A 15,145-nucleotide genomic window follows, 5' to 3' on the forward strand; every position below is an offset into this window, starting at 1 on the left:
AGTATTAATTTATTAATTCAGAGGGGAAAATGTTGAATCTTGCAGCAAGGAAGTGGTTTGGAATAGATTAAAAGAAAAAAATACTGAACCAAGAGTTTAGGGTCTGACTTCTTATTGGGATTCTGTACCTTCATAGCTAATTCCCCTAGTCAATTTATGCTCACTCCTGGGAATTCCAGATTACTCAAATGTAAAACATAGGTTAGATTATATAACTTTTAAGGTCTCTTTTGTCTTTGAAATTCTATAGCACTGTCTTGTACTGTAGGAGGTGACCATGTGTGGATCTTATAGTATTAATACGTGGCCTTCAAGCTGGATTATTTTACTTCATAGCTCCATTATTTAAGCAATAAAGTAGTAATGGCTAATGTTTCATAAATGATACCATTTAGTACAGATGACAGACACGATCATCCCAGTTCTTCACGGTTTTTTTAGAGTGGCCAAGCTTTCTGCCAGACTCAATGTATGACCTAAGGATAACCAGAGACTACATTGTGCGTCAAACCAAACCATTATATCTGATAAAAAATTATAAAGCCCTTACCTTTTACACCGCTTGAGAAATTATTACAGTGATTAAAAAATACATCTTTGGTAGCAGTCCATTTGTCTTCCAGCCTATGCCCCTTGGCAAACTCTCATGAGATCAATCCTATGAAAAAAGAAGACACATTGAAATGTGTCCAAGTCTGATGCATTATGCAAGACATTACTACACAAAGGCCAGATGAATCAAGCCTGGGAATACTCAACGCTACACCCCTGGCTATGGCTTTTCCAGTTTTAGAAAATAGATCCCATTGCTGCATTATTCATTCATGCTCCTACATATAAATGCCTATTCCCCAAAACTTCTGGCATCATTTCCCCCCCCCAATTCTTAAATAAAGCTTATTATGGGCTTGAAACTATTTTAAGTGCTCTACATGTGCTAATTCATTTAATTATCATATCACCTTCTTGTTTTAAAAGATTTTTATTAAAATATAGCTAACATACAATATTAAGCTAGTTTCTGGTGTACACCATAGTTATTCAGCATCTATATATCTGAAGAAGTGATCACCATGATACATCCAGCTACCATACCATGCTACCACATATTTTTTAATATTATTGAATATGTACCACATATTTTTAATATTATTGAATATAATATTTATACACATTATTGAATATATTTCCTATGCTGTACATTATACATCTTCATGACTTACTTGTTTCATACCTGGAAATTTGAACCTCTTATTCCCCTTCATTTTTCCCCCTCATTTAAAACTTATCAGTTATTATTGAAATTCAGTGTTATTTTATATTAATTTCAGATGTACAGCATGATTAGACATTCATGTAATTAAAGAAGTGATCCCTGTGACTAGTCTAGTACCCACCTGGCACTATACATAGTTATTACCATATCATTGAACCAAGAGTTTAGGGGTCTGACTTCTTATTGGGATTCTGTACCTTCATAGCTAATTCCCCTAGTCAATTTATGCTCACTCCTGGGAATTCCAGATTGGGATTCCTATGCTTTACTTTACATCCCATGACTATTTTTTAACTACCAATTTGTCCTTCTTAAGCCCTCCCCCTTTTTCACCTACCCCCAACCCCCAACCCATCTGGCAACCTCAAAATGTTCTCTCTATCTATGAGTTTATTTGTTTGTTTATTTTGTTCTTTAGATTCCAAATATAAGCAGAATCACATTGCATCTGTCTTTTTCTATCTGACATACTCCACTCAGCAGAATACCCTTCAGGTCCATCCAGGTTCTCGTATATATGCACATCCTCTTCTTTATCCATTCATCCATCAATGGACACCCAGGCTGCCTCCACATCTTGGCGATTGTAAACAATGCTGCAATGAACATAGGGATGGATGTACATGTACCCTCAAAGTAGTGTTTTGGGTTTCTTTGGATAAATGCCCAGAAGTGGGATTCCCGGGTCCTTCTCTGTCTCTTGGTGTAGGCTTTGTTTTAAAGTCTGCTTTGTCTGGTGTAACTATTGCTACCCCAGCTTTTTTTTTTTTTTTTTTTCCATTTTCATGAGATATCTTTTTCTATCCCTTTATGTCTGTGTGTGTTTCAATCTGAAGTGAGTCTATTGTAGGTAGCATATGTAAGGGTCTCGTTTTCTTATCCATTTATACACCCTATCTTTTGATTGGAGCCTTTAATCCATTTACATTGGAAGTGATTGTTGATAGATATGTAGTTATTATCATTTTGTTTTTCATATTTTTGATTTTTCTTTTAAGTTATTCTAACATTTCTTGTAATACTGGTTTGGTGTTGATGAACTCCTTTAGTTTCTTCTTGTATGTGAAGCACTTTATCTCTCGTTCAATTCTCAATGATAGCTTTGCTGGGTAGAGTAGTCTTGGTTGTAGGTCCTGCTTTTCATCACTTTGAATATTTCATGCCAATCCCTTCTGGCCTGCAAAGTTTCTGTTGAGAAATTAGCTCACATTTTTATGGGAGCTCCCTTGTAGGTAGCTAACTGCTTTTCTCTTGCTGCTTTTAAGATTCTCTCTTTGTCTTTAACCATGTCATTTTAAGTATAATGCGTCTTGGCATTATACTTGTGCCATCTCGTTTGGGACTCTTTGTGCTTCCTGAGCTTGTATATCTATTTCCTTTGTCAGGTTAGGAAACTTTTTTCTTTAACTTTTGTCATTATTTCTTTAAATAGGTTTTCAAGTCCTTGGTTTCTCTCTTCTCTTTCTGGTACCCCTATGATGTGAATGTTGGTATGTTTGATGTTGACCCAGAGACCCCTTAAACTATCCTCATTTTTTTGGATTTTTTTTTCACTTTTGTTGTTCTGATTGGGTGTTCTATGCTACCTTGTCTTCCAAATCACTGATTCGATCCTTGGTTTCATCTAATCTACTATTGATTCCCTCTAATATATTCTTCATTTCAGTTATTGTAGTCTTCATTTCTGACTGCTTTTTGTTTTGTTTTGTTTCTTATCTGTTTGTTGAAGTTCTCCCTGGGATCACTGAGCATCTTTATAACCAGTGTTTTGAGCTCTGTATTTTGTAGATTGCTTGTCTCCATTTTGTTTAGTTCTTTTTCTGGAGCATTGTTCTGTTCTTTCATTTAGGACATGTTTCTTTGTCTCCACATTTTGGCTGCCTCCCTGTGTTTGTTTCTATGTAGGGCTGCTATGCTTCCTGTTTTTAGTAGAGTGGCCTTATGTAGTAGGTATCCTATGGGCACAGTGGCACAATCTCTCTGGTCACCTGAGCGGGGTGCTCCAGGTGTGTCCCTTGTGTGGGCTGTTTGTGCCCTGGTATTGTAGTTGAGCCGTGTTTGTTGTTTGCATGTCAGTATAAGGGATTGACCCTATGGCTGATTGGTTGTGAGGACTGGTTGTACTACAGGGGAGGAGCTGTAGTGCAAGGACTGACTCTATGAAGTGGAATTTGCTTTAGTGGTGCTCTGGTATCTTCCCAGTCTACCTTTTGTGTGTGTTGTCCTTGGAAGTAGCAAGGTAATGCTTGGGCTAGGTCCAAAGCTGGGTACCTTGCTTGTCAGCCCTGGGGGAGGGGAGGGCACCTGGAATGGGCCCTGCCACAGGCTAAGTTCACCTGCAGCCTATGCCCTGCTCAGAACCACTGGGCATGAGACAGATGGCTGCCACCCGTGCTGGGCTTTGAGATGCCTTGAGAGGCCATGCCAAAACTGAAGCTGGCTGTTGCTAGTGCAGGGCTTCAGGCTGCTCAGTAAGACTTTGTGGCACACCAGCACCAGATGCCGCTTCTTTAGAATTTGTGATGCTTTGAGAGAGTTTAGGAAAGTCTGCTGCATGAGTCATGCCAGGCATTTACAGAAAAGCCACTGGACGCAGCTTGGATGTGCCTGGAAGTTGGGTGGGGTGAGGTCTCATGGAATTACCAGGGCAGGGCAGAGGAATGATGTTAGCCAGGTTGATGGGGACTAAGATATGGTGGCAGCCTGTGTCTGCACACTGGGAGGGGAGAGGGCTCAACAAAGAAACTTGGTTTCTACTAGATTTCTGTCTGGGAGAAAGCTGCCCTTCCAGCCCTCACCTTGCAGCCAAAAATCTCATTTCCTCCCCATATGTCCCGGGTGCCTTTCAAACTGCTGCCCCAGCACTCTAACACAGAGCGAGTGAGTCCATCAGTGTGTGTGGGCCCTTTAAGAAGATCTCCTGGGACTGCGGTCACTCTGTCTCACTGAGCCACAATCTCCAATGGTTTTCTCAGCCAGAAGTTATGGGGACTTCTCTTCCTAGCATTGGAAACCTGGGCAGGGGAGCCTGGTTGTGGGGCTGGGACCCCTGTCCTTCAGAGTTGGGACCTTTATAGCCATGATATCCCTGCCAGTTTTTAACTATCACACGCAAGTGTGATACTGGCTTGTTCTGCATCTTTGTCCCTCCTACTATTCTCAAGGTATCTTCTTTATGTTCTTGGAGCTAGATCTTTGCTTCAGCTATGCTTCAGGCAATTCTCAATGATGGTTGTCCTGTAGTTTAGTTGTAATTTTGATGTAGACATGAGAGGAGGTAAGCATAGCATTTACCTACTCTGCAATCTTGACCAGAAATGACAGCACCTTCTAAGTAGGCACTATCAGTACCCTCATTTTATATATGAGGATACTCAGAACAGAGATAAGTAACTTGCACTTGGTCACACAATTAGAAAGTTTTTCATGCTGGAATTCAAAGCTGGGGCCTGGAGGGAAACCCCATAAACTTAACCAGCATGCTATACTGCAGTGATGCAGAACTGCTCAGATATATGTCTACATGGTTTTCAGGGTCTCGTGTATAAATATAGAACTCTCATGGGTTTTCTACACACACCATGTCTTTTGAAGCAGCTTACAGCAGTCCCCCCCTTATCTGTGTTTTGTCTTTTTGTGGTTTAATTTACCCACGATCAACTATAGTCCAAAAATATTGAATGGATAATTCTAGAAATAAATAATAAGTTTTAAATTGTAGGCCTTTCGGAGTAGCATAGAAAAATCTTGCATCATTCAGCTCCATCTTACCTGGAAGTACATCATCCCTATGTCCAGTGTATCCACACTGGACATACTCCCTGCCCATTGGTCATATATTAGCCATCTTTGTTATCAGATCTGCTGTCACAGTATCACAATACTTGTATTCAAATAACCCTTATTTTACTTAATGATGGCCCCAAATCACAAGAGTAGTGATTCTGGCCAATGAGATACGCCAAAGAGAAGCTGTAAAGTGCTTCTTTTCAGTGAAAAGTTCAGTACAGTACAATAAGATATTTTGAGACCACAATCACATAACTTTTATTACAGTATATTATTAAAATTGTTCTGTTTTATTGTTAATATTATTGCTAATCTCTTACTGTGCCTAATTTATGAATTAAACTTTATCATAGATTTGTATGTATAGGAAAAAAACATAGTATATCTAGGGTTTGGTGCTATCTGTGATTTCAGGAATCCACTGGGTGACTTGGAACATATCCTCCATAGATAAGGAGGGTCTACTGTATTTTAGACTACTGGTAATTTTCAAAACAAAAATGGTAGCAAAATGGTATGAAGGAATATTTTTAAGTCTAATGTCTTTAAGTCCTACTTTGTATCTTCTTTAAATGTGTTAGTGATCAAAATACAACGTAAGTTTAAAAAAGCAGTGGTTCTCTAGTCACTCCAAAGGCATTGTCTCCAATGAATAAGTAGTAAAATTGTACATTCATGACATTGTATCACTATATAAACCTCAATACAGTTTTTTATATTTCTGAAAATTGGTATACTTCACGGACATAGTAAACAAAAGTAGGCATGACTAAGCATATAATTATCCTAATGATATGTGACAAGATTTTCAACCTTTTATAAATGTTGTTTGACTAGATTATGGAAAAATATTTTTAATAATTTTTAAAATCCATTTGTTAATAGGACATAAATCTCTTTTTATGGCCAGTGGGTTAGGTCCTTAGAGTTGTGACTCTTAATTAGATATTGGCCAATGGTAAGCAAATCACAAAGTCTAAAAACTCACTTTTTACCCGTTTGTTTATAAAGGTTCTGTTGTTAAGTATTTAGTGGGAATCAGTGTTGGGGTATTTTCACTAAAGAGAAGTTGCGTTACATTTCATGGAAACATTTTCAAAAGGCTATGTGGCATAGTTTACAAAACTGGAAAATGAATAAGAAAATGGTATCATTATAAATGTTTATTTTGTAGCCTGAATTTTATTGTGAACTTCTATGTATCTTAAGATGTGTCTTAATGGTTTGTGAAATGGATTGGTAGGGTGATTGTTAGCTAATTTTCCAAGTGAAAATCCCCCCTTTTCCTTCTGCTTATACAAATAGACAAGTTGAGTCACAATAGTGCGTAGTTAGAAGGAATGATTTCTTGCCTGTAAAAAAAGTAAAATATTAGAAATATGTGGATATGGAAAAATAGTGATTTTCCATATAGTGAGTTCTTAAGATATACTATCCCAAACCACAGTAATCCCACCCTGAAGAACAAACTTGTGAACCTCCAATGCCTAGAGCTGTGTATTACTATTTTCTTGAATATTTCTCAAATATTTTGCAAAGTCTAACTTTTAGGTTGTCCTACTCACTGAATTACACAAAACATAAAACTCATTTTGGTAAATACCAACAACATTTGTATTATTTCCTCAGCCGTTATCCTCCTGGTATGTTTGAGTTGTGAAAATGAAGTACTCTATTTTTATCTGAAAATATCTGGCTCATATGATATTGATAATCTTAGATACCACCAAATATTATACCAAGTTGGATTTTGAAAGTTATAATTATTAGTAATACTACACTATATCTATTAATGATAATAAGGAAAAAAGCTATTACATAATAGTATGTTTATGGAATGTAGTATTTTGGCTTATGCATTATTTAGGACATACATTCATATACTCAATGTTTAGCATTAAGGCTTCCTAGAGTTAAGAGCGCTCAGCTGTTTAACACTTAGCCTCTTTGTTGGTCCAATTTAAAAAAAAAAAAAACAATATTTTTCTTTTTATGTGTATGATAGCTACAAATGAATAAACTTTTGAGGTTATATAACTAAGCTCAGCAGCAAAAAACCAATCATATTAAAAAATGGGAAATGTTTGGCAGGCGTCCCACCACTTTTCCTCCCATGCTTATGGTGGACGTTACTCACTGATCATGGCCAGAGGCAGCTTCAGACCTCTCCTTGAAACAGTACTCTAGGAAGCCACAGTCAGTCAGGGATAGTTAAATGAGCAAACCAATCCACCAATCCAGATAGAGAAGGATAGAAAGTGACATCTTGTTATCCCTAAGTCTCTCCTGTCTCTATCTATATAGCAAAACAGATCCCCTCCATGCAAATTAAGTTGAAAAAAATGTACCCTTAGCTTGTAAGAAAGAAAATGGAGAGAGAAGATCATCCAAAAGTTGTTTACATATCCTTTTGGACCTAAAGAACCAGAGAAAGCATGTCCCTATATGAAGCAATCAGTTTTCGAAAGGGAAGTTAGCGAGGATTCCAGCCTCAGGAATTTCTTCCTACAGGAAATGTGGCCTTGCAAGCTGAAGGGCTGGGCTACTCAAAGGAAGTCTGCTGCAGTATTTCCATATGTCAGAGAAACAAAACCTGACCGAGAGGTTGTTCTCCTATAGAAGACCCAGGCTGATTAACAATAGAAATTGGCTGTGTGGTAGTAACGCTGAAAATGATATCCTCTTGTTCTTATCCACTTAGTCTTAGGGATGCCTTCTTTTTATAATTTATATATTCTTGATTGTAAGTTTCACTGGTGGTCCATTGACAAGCATTAGAACTTGAAAATAGCTGTTAAGTTTGAGAATCTTTTCGTGTGTGTGTGTGTGTGTGTGTGTGTGTAGTAGTAGTAGTAGTAGTAGTAGTAGTAGTAGTAGTAGTAGGATAAACCAACTAGGAAAAGAATATAGTATTTGACTTGTACATAAATGTCCGAAACAAACAAGTAAACCATAATGTCAAAGTATTGAACCTGTAAATTTCAATTCACAAACACAAGTTACATGTTTTCTCATTGGGGTCCCAGTAATATCCCCATCTAGCATAATACAAGCTTTCTGGCTTAGTGAGTTTGGGCTGCCATAAAAAAATACGATAAACTCAGTGGCTTAAACAACAGAAATTTATTTTCTCAGTTCTGGAGGCTGGAAGTCTGAGATCAGGATGCCAACATGGTTGGATTCTGATGAGAGCTCTCTTTCTGGCTTTTCAATGATCACTTTCTTGCTATGTCCTCTCATGGCTTTTCCTTGGCACATACACTAGGGAAGAGAGAGGAATCTCTTTTTCTTCCTCTTCTTATAAGACCACAAATCCTCTTAGGAGGGCCCCACCCTCATGACATCATGTAACCCTAATTACCTTCCAAAGACCCCATCTCCAAATACAATCATATTGGGAGTTAGGGATTCTATATATGAATTTGGAGGGGGACAGACTTTTAGTCTATAATACTCTTAAAGGACAGCTATTGATTGGTTGATCAAACTTAAAAAACCTGAGTTTAAGTTTTATTAAAATTCTAACAACTAATTTGAGAAATATTGGGAACGGTTTTCTATGAAGAAAATCAGAGGATAATAAGAAAACCTATTAGAATTTAAGAGAGTACATTAAGAGTATAGTAGAATATAAAAGTCAATATACAAAAATCAATAGCATTTTTAACATTAGCAATAACCAATTAGAAAACATAATGATAAAAAGGATCTCATTTACAGTAGCAACAAAACCCATTTTATACTTAGGAATAAATAGGAAATGTGCAAGGCTTTTTTGAAAAGGGCAATATTTACCAAAACTTAAAAGCAGCCTAATCTTTGACCTTGCAATCTACTTCTAGGACTTCATTCCACAGAAATACACACTCATAGTCAGTAAAACACATTTATAAGGATAGTCTCTTCTGTAATAGCAAATAATACAAACAAAGTGAATATCATTAACAAAAGAGAGTAAATAAATTAGAAAACATTATTATAAAGAAAAAATGAGACCCGTATATATTAAATTTAAAAATTCTTCAAGACCCAAGTAAAAACAAGTTGACATAGCATAATAGCATCATATGTAAATAGGTAACTATGACCTATATATGTAACAAATATTTTTGTCTATATTCTTTATTACATATGCTTTTGTGTGGATTGACTCTTATTGTGAGGACATACTCGTGTTTCTGTTTAACTAAAACACATTTTCTCTTAAAAAAATCAAGGGCATGTTCAGGGATGGATGGCGAGGCACGGTGGCTCAAGCTCTTCTGCACATGACAGCACAGCCTCGAGGAGGGTGGAGGCCACATGCATGTCACTTCCGTGTTTGGGCCTCTCTGTGCTCACATTTTCTCTTTGGGCTTTGCTGCCAATTTGCTTTTCTGGGGGTGTTGAAATGAACAGAAAAGGAAATTCTTTAAGAATGTTCAGGTCCTTGTTATACAAAACTGCATTGTTGGAATGGGTTTTAGATATGATCTAATGCAGCTCCCAAGCTGGACATGGAATCTTGATTTCCGAAATGTCCAGGAAACTTTAATGGGTATTTCATATTTCTCGTGCTTGAGTCACATCCCTTTATCCAGAAACCTGGGAAAACTTTACCCTGGAAAACTTAACACACAATGTGATTTATAGATGATGTAATACAGAATTGTATACCTGAAATCTATGTAACTTTACTAACAATTGTCACCCCAATAAACTTTAATTTAAATAAATAAATAAATAAGATGATATTACTTTCCCAACTTCTAAGACAACAATATAAGAAAAAAAAGACTTTATTCAAAGAATAAAAATGAATGAGTATTTTTCAGCAAACAAATGAATAGTGTGATGCCATCTGATGACCCACCAAAAATGTTTCCCAGTGTTACTTCAATTCTCTGTGTTAGGATTTTTTAATCCATAAATTCATCTTTATTACCTCCTATCTACTCTGCCCAGCACTTGCCTGGATGGTTTATCTTCATTGGTCAAATCACTATCGGGGGTAGGCAGCCAAGCTGGTATGTTTAAGCCATGTAATAGTCTGTTAGTCAGGTGCTGTGTGTCCCAAGAACCCATCAAGAAACTCACTTGTTTCCTTAGATATTGGCAAGGGAAGTCCAGAGATTTCTCCTTCCAATGTGGTGATTTTCGTTCTTATAGAGCACACTGCTTTGACAACGACGTGCCAGTCCCCCTGCTCAGAGCTACCTGATTTGTATCCAGTCTCTGTGTACTCAGATGTATCACTATAAAAAGACTACCTGCCCACTTTTAGAACGCCACTGTCCCTTGGTTTATGCTGGAATGTTCTGTAGCTCTGACTAAGAGATCAAATAAGCTGCATTAAACTCCTCTGAGCTCTGGAGTTGCTCTCATTTGGTCCTCACTGAAGAATTCTCATAGTGCAAAGGTCATTGGCAAGCCATGATTTCTCTTTGGAGCTCCGAGTTGGCTTCCCAGGGGGCCTGTGTCCCATTCTAACTGAGTTTCAGCAAGCTCTAAGTTCTGATTAAAAGCCCAGCCCCTTGAGACACGAGATGGTTAGGAGAATGGCATGCACGAGAACCATGGACTCTTGTACCCAAGGCCAGTGCAATAACTTTGTAAGTTAAAAAATGTGGTTTTTTATTTTAAAAATTTTATGTGAAAATGAAAGTCACTGTGCTGGAAAAGTTGTTTCCTTTCTAATTTCTTTAATGTTACAATGGAAGGAAATCATCCTCCTGGCAGCCAGTGAGTGAGGGAGCAGAGCAGAGCTAATGAAATCAGACCTAATATTCAGCACAAGCTTCTCCAGTCTTGTTTGTTTGATGTGTTGGCCGCTGGGCCCATGGAAATGCACCTTCTGTTTACGCTTCCAAGTGTTCCTTTTATCGTTAGATAAAAGTGTACAGGGGAAGTTGCCAAAATTAGTCCACCTTTTGGGCCCAGGCCACAGTTAAACTTAGATGTAAGAGAGATCAAAGCATTTGCATCCGACCTACAGAGCTGCAGCCCGCAGTGGAGCTGGTCCATATGAAATGGCCGTGCACTTTTGGATTCGGAGCATCTAAACAATACATTCCAGGCTGCAGGCACACAGAGGCGGCCTGCACGTCTGCTTACACAGTGCCTGCCCACCTTCCAGGACTTGACAAAGGGACGGCTTGTTTAGACTTTGGTGTACAATCCCGGGGGAAGTGCCCAGAGCTCCGGAAGCTTGCCGCGGTGGTCTGTGAGGACAGACAATTTCTCCGCAGTACCAGTGGAGCTGATTTTGTTCGTGGCCATGCTGTGCTTCTTTTACGTGAAGCCATTCTATTGCAAGATAGCAGCAACTCTGCTTTTTTCCTCCCTTTTTTATATTGCTTCAGGTTCTGAGCTCGGCAAAGAAAGCATCAGAATGGCGTCCCTGGAAGACGTGGAAATAAGCAGGAGACCCTTGGTCTCTGAGTACCCTTGGTCTCAGAGTAGTGTCACCGAATTATTTATGATCCAAACCACTTCTGTGAGTGAAAGGCACACTATTAGTAATTAAACCTGGACAATTGGAACAAACTGAACCTGTCCTGGCAAACTGAGATGGATGTTTACCATATGTGTAGAGAAATGGGTGACTTTGGGTGCCTCGGGCCGGAATTCTAGTGCCTCTTTTCTGGGTAAGACTGGGCATTTTCTACTCATTCCCTTACATTATTACAGATGATCATTTTCTGCTTTTGATAGTAAACATAGCAATAAGAAAAAAATTGGATAATAAATTTCCGTATGACTCAGAACACAGCCCCTTGTTAAACACTATAGCTCCAGAATAGATTTTGTTACAAAGAAAATGTTCTGAACAAATTCTTTAAAGAAGTCTTTCAGATGGACTTTTTAAGAGCATGCCACCGCCCACTATTTACAAAGAAAGTCTTGAAGGGAAGCAGCAAATCCCTCGGGCCATTTCTAGCAAAGAGATGTCCCTTTGGCACCAACAGCACAAAAATGCTGTTGTAACTACACCCAAACTAGTTTTTGTGTCTAACATATTTTTGTCTTCAAACTGCCGTCAGCTTGCTGTGTTTCCTTTCTGTTTGTTTTACCACTTCCCTTCTAAATATTTTGCATCATCCGGGGATTTTCCCAAGTTGTGGTCGGAGCCACATTCCTGTGACTTGTGGCGTTAAGTTGTGTCTCCATGGCAAGGCTTGTTTATCTTGAGGGAGCGCTTTACATGGTAGACCTCTCCCACAACAATTTCAAACTCCTTTCCTCCTCTCTCCACACGCTCAGACGCTATGAGACAGCAGCCCAGATATGGCTATTCCTAATCAGAAACTACATTCCTAGAGGGTGAACCTCACTTTGTTCTGCTTTCAAGATAGGGAAATATTTGGCTCTGTTTATGTCTTTCAAACTGGGCAGTGCTCTCTTGACCGTCATGACTCACCCACTTGTGGGCCCTGGAATCTTTTCACAGTTCTTTCCCAGGTAAATCACACCGCTCAAACCTGTGAAGCAAAAAGGCCACAGAGGCCAAAGTGTGAGGTGGTGGTGGTAGAAGCCCATCCCCGGACGGAGGCCTCTGCCAGGAGAAGGAAAGCGTGGTCAGAACCTGACGGTTCTTGCATCCTTGCATTCCTGCACAGGAACCAGCCTGGGGAGAGATAAGAGCTCTAGGCTGACACCCTGATTATACCTACCTTTTTATTTGTTAAATGTGGAAATTGACTTCATCCAATTAATAAGAGCAGGAAATAGTTTTTGTTTTCTTTTTGTAGGAAAACATGAAGTAACAGTTTTATCTTAATTTGTCAGGCATTGCCCAAGAGACTGCAGCCCTGTGGGCTGGTGGCCAAAATATTGCTCTAAGTCCCAAGTATTAACACCCAGATATAAAAAGAATGCTAATTGGTTTTCCAGATGAAAAATAATAAGGCACCTGGTGCCAAAACTGCTGTATGGCGTGGAAACCCCAAGTTTACACAATAGGGCCTGATTGCAATCTGGGGTCTCCGTTTGTACTCTCTGCAGAGCTAAACAGAGGGAGGTGCCGCTTCTGCCTGCAGAGAAAGCCTCTGCTCCAGATCTCAGCCTGCTGTGGCACCAGGCTTCCCACAGTCCTCCTGCCAAATCTCCAAGTTTTTTCCTGGCTGCCATTCAGGAAAGTACAGCTCCATCCGTAGGATGGAAAGTTAAAAAGGCCTTGCTTGGATACGCTAAGATATATACAAACACTGCTTGACGTATGGGGCAGGCTGCATTAAGGGAAAAGAATGTGGACTTTTTAAAATTGTTTCAATTACGCGATGGAGATATTAGCTGGAAGAAAAAAAAATTTTTTAGGCTTATTCAGCATTCCCCTTAATCGCAACACATTCCCACCTTGGATTCCTCATTACTAAAAGGTTGGCTGACCTCCAAGAGCCCATCCAGCTTGGGCTGTGTCTAACTGAAGGACCGGATTTAGTGTACATGGAAGATACTGAATGCAGATACTCCAGCGAGGTCACTGGAAGCCAGCTGGGCAGTCGCCCTCCGGCCGCTGGCACAGTCCGGAGCTGGGGCTCTGATGTCTCTGGCTGAGGGCCGGTCTTGCCTGTGACTTCACACCTTGACTCCAGGTTTATATCACTGATGGGACAGTGCTTGAATTGAAAGGACTTCCTAACACTATAACCCTTGTCTAATTACTTCCAGGGGATGGTACATACCACTGCAGAATTCACAGCAGTTAACTCGCATCACCCCAAATGCTTTTGCACTCTAGTTAATACGAAAATACTCTTTGTCCTGTCACCACTAATGCTCAGAGACTACGGCCATTATGCTAGTCATGTATGCAAAGATGCAACTAAGTTAAACATTCTTTTTAAAAAAGAACTACTTTAATAATAGAAGTTAAGCATTCTCAAAATAACCAATTTCTGCCAAAGTATGCAGAGAATGAAACAGGCCATAGATAGGCTTCCGTTGATGTGCGCAAAACAAACTATTTTGACAGAAACCAGCAAGCAATCATCTGCTTCTATCAATGCTCTTCTTTTGTTTACTACTCTTTATTTTTTTGTTATTATTAGTGCATTTCCCCCTAGAGGAGTGAGGCAGAGTGGGATGTATTGAAGAGTTTGGAAAGCATTTATTAAAAGTATGGGGAATTAGGACTTTTTACCTGCAGGGGAATCCAAGGAGTAGAAGACCATTGAATGTGTATTGCTGGCCCTCAGTCTGATTCATCCCCGTGGAGCTAAATTAATTTTCCAGTGACCCCTGCCCTTCCACGCAGGCGCCAGTCTCCTCTGGTACATTCCCGCCCCTGTGACTGTGTTTGCTCTTCCCAGTACCTGGAGCGAGCTTCCTTTTCCTCTCCATCTTCAGGCCCCGGCTCCATTCCCAGCTGATCTGTGAAGCCTCCCAGACCACTCCAGACCCTTTGGCTTCCCATTTATCTGATCTCTTATTGCTCTTACTGTTTTCATGAAACAAGGTAAGGATGTGTGAGGGTTCACAAATCAGGTGGGAATTGAACTGAGATCCAGAATATGAAGAGGAGAAAGGAGCGCTTTTTATTGCAAGGAGCGGAGACCCACTCAGATAGGTCAAAATAAGGACAATGTATTGCAAACCTAGAGTCCAGGAAATGGGTCTTAAAGGATAAGAACTGGAACTGAGGCATCTCTCTCTCTCTCTCTGACTCTCAGGATCATGCAGTACCCCTCTGTCTCTTTCCAAGGAATATTTTCCTTCACATTCTTCCCCTTTCTTTCTGCCAAATTTCCCTGCTTTATCATTTCAGCTTTCTTTCAGCTCAACAACTCCCTAATAATCAAATTAGGTTTGTAATCTTAATTCCAAACTTCCACAGATTTGACCATCTCATCTTGTGCTGTATATCCAGTCCTCCATTTAATCATTGTGGTTGTCAGGAGCAGGGATTTTTGGTACAAACAGCTGCCTAAACCCACTCTTGTGGCAGCCTGTAGGTAGAGAAGTTTCAGGGAGGGGAAATGAGTAGATGGGTACTCCAAACCATACCCGCTACTTGCAGAGTTATGTTATTCCCGTAAGGCAAATTCTTTAAGGTCAGGGAAGAGCTTCCACGAGCTACTTCCATTACCGTGTTTACCTCAG

The sequence above is a fragment of the Rhinolophus ferrumequinum genome, chromosome 26 (genome assembly GCF_004115265.2).
Source record: "Rhinolophus ferrumequinum isolate MPI-CBG mRhiFer1 chromosome 26, mRhiFer1_v1.p, whole genome shotgun sequence".
NCBI classification, from domain to species: domain Eukaryota; kingdom Metazoa; phylum Chordata; class Mammalia; order Chiroptera; family Rhinolophidae; genus Rhinolophus; species Rhinolophus ferrumequinum.